Here is an 8,321-nt window from a genome sequence, read left to right as displayed (position 1 = left end):
GGGACCGGCTGGCCCAGTACTGGGAGAGCCCCCAGAGCCCGGGGTCGGCCCTTCCCCAGCCCCATGTGGGGCCCCAGGCAGGTTGGTCAGCTCTGCTCCCCTGATTCAGTGGGTAGGGGCCCTCGGCGGGTGGTGGGATCCCCCAGGAGGAGGGACCCCGAGCCCCAGGACGCCAAAATGCACACCTGCGGGTAGGACAATCCAAAGTCAAGGAGATGGGCTTCCTGACCCAGCTCGTCTTACTAGTGACTCAGGCTGTGCTATTAGCCCCGGTGTCCCCATCTGTGACATGGGGACGTAACGGGCCTTCAGATGGGTTGGCGCATTCCCTGAGAGATGATGTGGAATCGTGGCCTGGTGCCTGGAGGACATAAAGGGCCACCTGGAAGGCTGTCCCAGAGTCCCCCAGGGTACAGGATTCCGGAAGCCCCTCCTTGGCCCCTGCCCGCTGTCCCCCTTCTGGGAACACTCAGCGTTGTTTGCAGGGGAGGTGAAGATGATCCAGGAGGTCAGCAGGTCCTACGTGGAGGAAGGTCAGCGCTGGAGGGACAGAAGGACGTGTCCCGTGCCCCCTTCCAGGGCCCGAGCTGTGACGCCCTCTGACCTGACCAGGTGTGGACCCCGCTTCTGTGGTTTCACTTCCTCCTTCCATCCCTCCCTCCTTCCCTCCTTCCTTCCGGAATTCAGCCAGGGATCTCAGGTGCCTGCCGTGTGCCGACCACCGTGACCTCATCGGTTTGCATGACCCAACGGGGTCCCCCACGTGGCATCTTCCTTGGCACGGTCTGAATGTTCCTGGCCGGGTTCCCTTTGGCGAGTCTGGGAGGGAGGCCTCTGCCCATGTTCCCGACAAGGAAACACGAGGCCAGAAGGTCCAGACGAGCTGCCCCAAGTGCCTGCGTGTGGAACCTGGACAAAGGTGGTCCCTGAACAGAGGAGGACTTGGGCCCACGCAGCCCGGAGGAGGAAGGGAGGGGAGCACCGTGGTGGCCTGGAGCTCAGGGCTTCTGGGAGACGGTGTCCTAACCAGACTGGCTCTGTCCCCAGCGCCGTCGGGGTACCCGCGCTCCCTGGGGCACGTGGCCCTGGCTGGCAGGAGAGGAGGTGCCTCTGGGGCAGGACACAGCCCTCAGGCAGAGCGGAGGGTCGCAAGTGCTTCCCAAGGGGCAGGTGGACTCGGGCACCTGAGGTGGCATCATCGGGACAGCAGTGCCTGCGGCTGGGGTCCCCATACCTGTCCCCTCCTCGGGCCCAGCAAAGGCCCGTCTGCATGGCGTTTACCCCCAAACACAAAGTCTGGGCCAGGAACCACCCTCTTCAAGGCCTTGCCCCCATTCTCTCTGCCCACCTCAAGTTACAAAAATGGACAATAGTTCAGGTGGTGGTGGATGCCCAGAGATGTTTGTGTTTGTGACCCACGTTGTGACGTCGCTGTGTCCGGCCGGCCGTGGAGTCGCGGAGAAGCAGGTGGAACATCTGGCAGCCACCAGGACCCGGCCCTGCAGGGGGCGCTTGGCTCCAGTGGAAGGTTGGCGACCCGCCCACCGTTCAGTTCTGCAGCCCCCGCTCCCCGAGCCTCATCATTGCTGCTCCGTGAAGCTGCTACTGTTTGCTTTTCGGGGCTGTGACTTGTCTGAACCGCGTGAGGTCTGTTTCCTTTGTTGTGTGTGGCCCCTGGAGTCTCTGTGCGGCCAACTCAGGGGTCACTTAGCGGCCGGGGAGAGAGGTCGCCTGCGTCTCTAAGTTATAGAGAGGAGGTTCCCACAAACTTGCCCTCGGGTTCGAATAACGTTGGAGCGACTCAGAGAACTCAGACAAGCCTGTCACCTCCGAGATCGCCCGTTTGTCACACAGGACAGCACTCGGGACCAGCCGGGCGGAGGGATGGGGAGCACAGGGCAAGGTGCAGCGGAGGCTCGGATCCCCCCTGCTCTCTGCCCATCATCTGTGCTCCTGACCGATCGGGTCCTTCCTCCCAGCTCATCTCGTAACGCCAGCCAAAGACCCTGAGGGCAGCCAAACTAACCCTCAAGCAACAGGGACGGACGTCCCTGACATCAGCAAGACCCCACGGGATTGACCCCAAGACAACGATCCACCCGACCTTCAATGTCCATCTCAAGTACCCATGACCATTGTCCTAATTTGTCCTCATGTAAAATCCTAGGAAACAAATAAAACTTCACAAGAGATGGGAGGGCACCTGTCATGATCTCACAGCTTGTGAGTTCGAGCCCCTCACCAGCCTCTGTACTAACAGCTCCGAGCCTGGATCCTGCTTCCGATTCTGTGTCTCCCTCTCTCTGCCCCTTCCCTGCTCATACTCTGTCTCTCCTGTCTCAGAAATAAATAAACATTAAAAAATTTTTTTTAATTAAAAAAAGAAAGAAAAATAGAGAGAGAGAACCACCACCAGGACTGTCTGCAGCACCTTGAGATGTCAGCCCCCCGTCTTCCCAGCGCCGGCCTCACCAAAATGGATCCTTTCTTGAGTCACCATCCTTTCCTGTGTCTCTCTGCCCTTGGCTTTTGTCAGCGGTGAGTGGTCGAATCAGGTCTGTTGGGACCCTCGAAGCTAGTGCCCGTGCACACTCGGGCCCCGTGACAGTAACCGAGCATGTCACACTGTCTGCTATCTCCACGTGTTCACCAGGCGGATGGGCGTTCGGGGAGGCTTCATTACATGGGCACGATTGATTGGATCACTGGTCACTGGGGCCCGAACGCCATCTCCGGCCCCTCTCCCTCCCCAGAGGTGGGGGGAGGGGATGGAAAGTTCCAGCCATCTAATCGCAGGGTTGGCTCCCCCAGCAGCCAGCCTCCCCCCTCAGGTAGAGTCCAAAAGCCACCCATGAACACAGAAAAGGCAGTGTCACAGTTTTCATCACTCAGGAAATTGGGGAAATCTGTGCCAGAAACAGGGGCGAAGACCAAATATATATTAACGTGAAGCACAGTATCACGGTGCGTATTCAGTGGTGAACAACCGATGCCCAGATCTTTTGCATCTTACAGAACCGGAACTCTATAGCCGGTGGACAACAACTCCCGGTCTCCCTTTCCTGCCCAGCTCCCCAAAACCACCGTGTTCCTTCTGCTTCTGTAAGGCCGACCACTCTACATACCTCATCTCATAGAAGTGGAACCATGCAACGTTTGTGTTTTCGTGACTTGCTTAGTTCACTTCGCATCCTGTCCTCAGGGTCACCCACATGGCAGGTGGCAGCAATTCCTTCCCGCTGAAAGCTGGGTGATGTACCAATGCACGTTCCTACCACATTTTGTTCATCCATCACCCACTGGTGGAGGTGGACACTGGGGTGCTCCTGCCTCTTGGCTGCTGGGAATTGTGCTGCTGCAAACTTGGGTGTGCAAATAACTCTTCACATTCCTGCTTTCAATCCTTTGCATGTGTATCCAGAAGTGGAATGGCTGCATCCTATGCCGGTTCCATTTTTAATGCTGGAGGAAACACCACACTGCTTTCCAGAGCGGTGGCAGATTTTACTTTCCCACCAACAGGGCACGAGGGTTCTGATTTCTCCACATCCTCACCAATACTGGTTATTTTCTGGTTTTTCTCTTTGCTGTTTATAATAGTAGCCCCATCCTAGCCTGATCGGGGTTGGGGGGGAAGTAGACTCAAATTGTTAAAATCAGGAATGAACATGGAGACATCACTACCAACCTTACAGAAATAAAGAGGATTATAAGACGATACCACAAAGAGTTTTCCACCAGCACATCAGACAGCCTAGATAACACGGGTAAATTTCTGGGCACCTGGGTGGCTCACTCATTAAGACTGACTTCGGCTCAGGTCATGATCTCACAATTCGTGTGTTCAAGTCCCACATCAGGTGAGCTCGAGCCCCACTTCAGGTAAAACACAAGTTCCAGTCAGCCCCACTTCTCTCTCTCTCTCTCTCTTGCTCTAAAAAAAAAAAAAAGGATCAATTCCTAGAAATATAAACACTACCAAAAACAACTCAAGAATAAATAATAAATCTGAATAGACCTATCGTAAGAGATTGAATCAGGAATCCAAACCCTCCCAACAAAGAAAATCTCAGTGCCAGTATTCACTGGCACTGGTTAATTCTACCAACCATCTGACAAAGAATTAACACGACTTGTCCCCAAATTCCTCAAAAAGAGAGGAGGGGACACTTCCTAATGCATTCACCATTGTTATCTTCTCCCTGGGGGATATTGTTCTCGTGGTTTCCTTTACGTATTTGTGCATATTTGAAATCGTTGGTTTTAAGTAAGTCTAGAGAGTCTAATGCATGAGCTTCCTCAGGAACAGTTTCCGTCAATTGCTTTGTTTTCAACGGTCTACGGGGTCCATGTTCTTGTTTTTTTGCACGCCTCAAAAGTGTTTTTTAGTTGGGGTGCCCGGTGGCTCAGTTGGTTAAGCATCCGACTTCAGCTCAGGTCACGATCTCATGATTTGTGAGTTTTGGCCCCGCATCAGGCTCTCTGCCATCAGCACAGAGCCCACGTAGGATCCTCTGTCCCCCGTTCTCTCTACCCCCCATTCATTCTTTCTCTACCTCAAAATAAATAAATAAACTTTTTGTAAAAAGTGTTTTGGGGGAGGCACCTGGGTGGCTCAGTCGGTTAAGCGTCTGACTTCAGCTCAGGTCATGATCTCTTGTTTTGTGGCTTCAGGCCCATGTCGGGCTCTGTGCTGACAGCTGGAGCCTGGAGCCTGCTTTGGATTCTGTGTCCCTCTCTCTCTGCCCCTCCTTACTTGTGCTCTGTCTCTGTCTCTCTCTCTCTGTCTCTCAAATAAACATTTAAAAATTTTAAATGTTTTTTGTTGAAAATTGACATTTTGAATAGTATGATGTACAACTCAAATATCAGTCTTCCCCTCCAGGGTTTCCTGGCACAGCTCGCATCAGTTGCGACTGTAGTGACATTTCCGAACTAATTGTGTAAAATCTGTATTCCTTGTCGTGTGTGCTCACCGAAGTGTCTGTTCTGTGAACGTAGTGCTCATTGGGCAGACATTTCCTTAAACACCCGGAATCACCGCCCCCCCCCCAAAAGAAGAAAACAACCTCCAGTCTTTACAGATGGGGAGGAGATGGTCTGCAAAGATCAGGATACACCTTCCACGCCACCCAGGCTGTTTACAACTCTGCCTTGACCTTTCCTTCCTAATTGCAGAGTCTGACAGTCACCAGAGGGGAGAGCCGGGGCCCTTCTCAGGTCTTTCCTGAACATGCACCCAGCCCATGCACGCAAGCGTCCTAGAGGCTCAGGAATAATGGGCCAGAGGTTCTAGGTCCTTATTCCCTAAAGCTCCTCACCACTCGGCCTTTCTTCCAGTCGTTCTGCTCGGTTCTGCCATTGCCTTAGGCAGCCGAGACTAACATATGCCTTGAAATGTTTTGAACATTTAGTGCCCTCCGGTAGCCACCTCACCACTGGGAGAGTTGGTGGCCAGCAAGAAGTCACAGATGACACCAAGGGTCTGGACCTAGTGTTTCTCTCCTGACGTGGGGACACCTTCGGGAGGAGCAGATACCTGACACGGACGGGTGGGCAAGGGAGGCCCGAGGCCCCCAGGGGTGTGTGTCTGGCATCTGGACTGAACGGTTCGGTTCAGATGGGGTGGGATCGATGAGGCCCAAGGGACGGTGCCCTGGGGTCCTTCAGGCTGAGGAGGAAGATGAGGGGAGCACAGGGGACTGAGGAGGCTCAGGTTAGAGAAGACAGAGCTGAGCAACTCCTCTGGGGGAAAAGTGGGTCAGGTCCAGGCTCACGGGGACAGACCTTGAGGCCACATGTGCTATGGGAAACAAGCCAGTCCCTAAAGGACCGATATTGGAGGACCCCGCTCATGACGGACGGAGAACAGTCAGATTCAGAGGGGTGGGAGGAGCAGTGGGTGCCGGGCCTGGGAGGGGGATGGGTGTGGGAGGGTTAGGGTCTAGTGGGCAGACACAGAGTTTGGGAGTGACGAAAAAGTCGTGAAGATGGATGGAGGGGACAGTTGCAGAACAGTGAATGAACGTATTGCCACTGAATTGTACACCTGAACATGGTTAACATTATCAAGGTTATAGGGCGCCTGCGGGCTCAGTCGGTTGATGCGTCCAACTTCGGCTCACGGTTCGTGAGTTCGAGCCCCGCGTCGGGCTCTGTGCTGACGGCTCGGAGCCTGGAGCCTGCTTCGGATGCTGTGTCTCCCTCTGTCTCTCCCCCTCCGCACTAGCTCATGGTCTCTCTCTGTCTCTCAAAAATAAATAAACCTTACAAAAAATAAAACAATAAATAGAAAAGCATCCGACATAAAATTGGAGTGGTGTTTACAGCAGCAAGTGACATGGAAATTGTAACAGTTGGCCAACGTCAGGGAGAAATAGCAGTGGCAAACACGGACCCGCCCTGTGCTTGATGTGAGAAGGGAGACGCAAGGCGGAGAGTGACTGCAGCACTCACCCTTGGCCGGGGCCTCGAGGAAGCGCACAAGGCAGGTTTTGCGGGACAAGCCGCAATACCCGTCATCCGCCAGAAACATTTTAGTGGCAGTGACAGGGAAAGCGCAACACCCACAAACCGCAGGGACTGAGGGAGGCCAGGGGCTGGGGGGGCAGTTCCTGCCCCAGCGGGCGGCGGGCTGTGCCCAGGCTGCCGGGAAGCCAGGCGCCAGCCAAGGGGGTCCTGATCCGGCCTCACCTTCACGTCCTGCCCGCCGGGCTGCAAGCGACCTTTCAAAGCTGACCAGGAACCCGAAGAGCAAGGGGTCTTGCTGGAGCCGCGCCCCCCGGCAGGCCCCCGGTCAGGCCTAACTGTCCCCGTGCCTGATGCGGGCGGCGCCGGGCCTCGGCCATGTCCCGCGACCGGACAGAGAAAGGGAGCGGCGACAGGCCATCTGCTCTGACGGCTGGGGTCAGGGTGGCACCCCTGACGGACACTAGGCCAGCCCATCATCAGTCCCGGATGACCCGGTGACTCTTGGGCACGGTCACATACCTCAGCTTCTTCATGACGGCGGGCCAGCCCAGCCGTTTTTTGTCCCACAGGTACTCGGGGGGGGACATGCACCTTGGTGGGCTTGTGGTCCAGCAGGTACCTGTTCAGGTGGCTCTCGTCGTGCCACACGGCCTCGATGCCGTGGGCCCGGTCGACCACCATGGCCTGGTGACAGGCCGATGTGAGCCGCAGAACCTCGGCCACCGTCCCCCGAAAAAGCCTCCCGCGTAGTAAAACTCGCCCTCGTCCCTGGGGACGTGCGCCTGGGACTGCGGCCGGCGCTCGTAGGTGAAGGCCTCGCGGGCCGCCCCGTAGAAGCCGGGGTGCAGGGTGCCGAAGAGCGGGGACAGGATCTCCACGCCCACATGGTCGCGGAACCTCATGTCCACGTCCGCGCACACCAGATAGTCCACCTCGTGGAGGAAGCGCCGCCGGGAGAAGTTGCTGATCATCTCCATGCGGTGCATGGACACGTCCTGCCAGCGCGAGTAGCTCCGGACCTCCAGGACCACCACCTGCCTCCCTTCCCCGAAGGGCACGCGGGGCACATCCCCCGGCCGGTCGGTGAACACGTAGTAGGTGACCTTGTGTCCCACCATGAAGTGCTCTCCACCGTCTGCAGGAACAGCTTCAGGAAGGCCACGTATCTACAGGGACAGGGGACAGGGCGGGAGGAGGGTCGCTGCCAGAGGCTGGCGGCAGGAGCCCAAAGCTGGGGGCCACGGACCTGTGCGCCTTATCGAGGAGGCAAACCCTGGGCTGCTTAAGGAACAGCCGCTGTCCTGGCCTGTCCTGGGTGAGTCTGCCCGCGGCGCCTCCCTACCCTCTGCCCCGGGGGACGGGGAACCATCAGCGCCCCGTCCTACAAAGGGGAGCGAGCCTGAGGCGGAGGAGGCTGGAAACCCGTGCAGCCACGAGTCAGCATGCTGGAGCCAGCAGCGCACCCCCGTGCCGAGCTCCCCTGGCAGACCCCCTCCACCCGCAGGACCCGCCCCTGGCAAATCCTCTGCCGGTTCCCACCTGCTGTGAGGGAGTCAAGACCCTTCGGGCACAGCTCTGGTCAACGTGCCCTCGCAGACTTCACAGAACCTGCAGGGCCGGCCACCTGCCCCTCTTGGCTCAGTGGTCGGTCCCTGGCCCCCCAGGACTGTGTCTGCCCCTGCAGGGCCCTCCCTTGAAGGCTACTGGGCCCTCAGTCAATGGCGGGTATTCCGGGGAGGGGTCACCCCCCATCTCCCCCAGATCAGGACTCAGGCCCAGCATGTGGCCAGGGAGGCCAAAGAGGGCCCTGGAGGAACAGGGGGCTTGCTCGGGTCCCAGCACTGAACCGA

The 8,321-nt window shown here is 57.1% G+C and overlaps 1 pseudogene; it reads right to left on the bottom strand.

Moving 5' to 3' along the window:
• Nucleotides 1-6,722: 6,722 nt before the first annotated feature.
• Nucleotides 6,723-7,637, bottom strand: LOC123383639 (annotated as a pseudogene).
• Nucleotides 7,638-8,321: the final 684 nt, after the last annotated feature.

This window comes from Felis catus (assembly GCF_018350175.1).
Source record: "Felis catus isolate Fca126 chromosome D4 unlocalized genomic scaffold, F.catus_Fca126_mat1.0 chrD4_random_Un_scaffold_87, whole genome shotgun sequence".
NCBI classification, from domain to species: domain Eukaryota; kingdom Metazoa; phylum Chordata; class Mammalia; order Carnivora; family Felidae; genus Felis; species Felis catus.
Note: the sequence above shows the minus strand (reverse complement) of the source record. Positions and strands in the feature narration are given on the sequence as shown.